The sequence below is a fragment of the Austrofundulus limnaeus genome, unplaced genomic scaffold (assembly GCF_001266775.1).
Source record: "Austrofundulus limnaeus strain Quisiro unplaced genomic scaffold, Austrofundulus_limnaeus-1.0 Scaffold1477, whole genome shotgun sequence".
NCBI lineage: Eukaryota > Metazoa > Chordata > Actinopteri > Cyprinodontiformes > Rivulidae > Austrofundulus > Austrofundulus limnaeus.
In genome coordinates, this window is record NW_013953879.1 from 92,783 (window position 1) to 94,224 (window position 1,442).

Here is a 1,442-nt window from a genome sequence, read left to right on the forward strand (position 1 = left end):
CCATTCATCCATTCACCCATTCATCCATTCATTCACCCATTCATCCATTCACCCTTTAACCCATTCATTCATCCATTCATTCACACATTCATCCATTCCCCAATCCCCCATTCATCCATTCACCCATTCATCCATTCATTCCCCCATTCATCCATTCACCCTTTAACTCATTCATTCATCCATTCATTCACACATTCATCCATTCACCCACCCATTCATTCACCCATTCATCCATTCACCCGCCCATTCACCCTTTAACCCATTCATTCATTCATTCACCCATTCATCCATTCATTCTCCCATTCATTCACCCATTCATCCATTCATTCTCCCATTCATCCATTCACCCACCTATTCATTCACCCATTCATTCATTCATTCATTCACCCATTCATTCACCCATTCATTCATTCATTCACCCATTCATCCATTCATCCACCCATTCATCCACCCATCCATTCAACCATTCATTCATTCATCCATTCACCCATTCATCCATACAGTGATGGCTGCTCATTGGGGTGAGGTGAGGCTGCCACCAGCAGCCAGAGGTAAGTCAAGTGCCTTGCTCAAAGACACACTGACTGAGACTGATGGAGCAGGGAATGGAACAGACAACCCTCCACTCTGCCACAGCTGCTCCAGTTATTGTTCACAGTAAGAGCAGTCAGTGTGTGAGAGGGTGAATCAGGTGAAAGGGTTACACTTCAGTTTATGGTTGTTTCAAAATAAAACAAACACTAATAATCAGTTTATGGTTGTTTCAAAATAAAACAANCCATTCATTCCCCCATTCATCCATTCACCCTTTAACCCATTCATTCATTCACCCATTCATCCATTCATTCACCCATTCATCCATTCATTCACCCACCCATTCATCCATTCATTCGCCCATTCATTCCCCCATTCATCCATTCACCCTTTAACCCATTCATTCATTCACTCATTCATCAATTCACTCATTCATTCATCCATTCACCCACTCATCCATTCACCCATTCATTCATTCACCTATTCATCCGTTCACCCATTCACTCATTCATTCATTCATCCATTCACCCATTCATTCATTCATCCATTCACCTATTCATTCATCCATTCACCTATTCATCCATTCACCCATTCACTCATCCATTCACCCATTCACTCATTCATTCATCCATTCACCCATTCATCCATTCACCCATTCACCCATTCATTCATTCATCCATTCGATCCCCCATTCATCCATTCACCCTTTAACCCATTCATTCATTCTCCCATTCATCCATTCATTCTCCCATTCATCCATTCATTCTCCCATTCACCCATTCATTCACCCATTAACCCATTCACCCATTCATTCATTCCCCAATCCCCCATTCATCCATTCACCCATTCATCCATTCATTCACCCATTCATCCATTCACCCTTTAACCCATTCATTCATCCATTCATT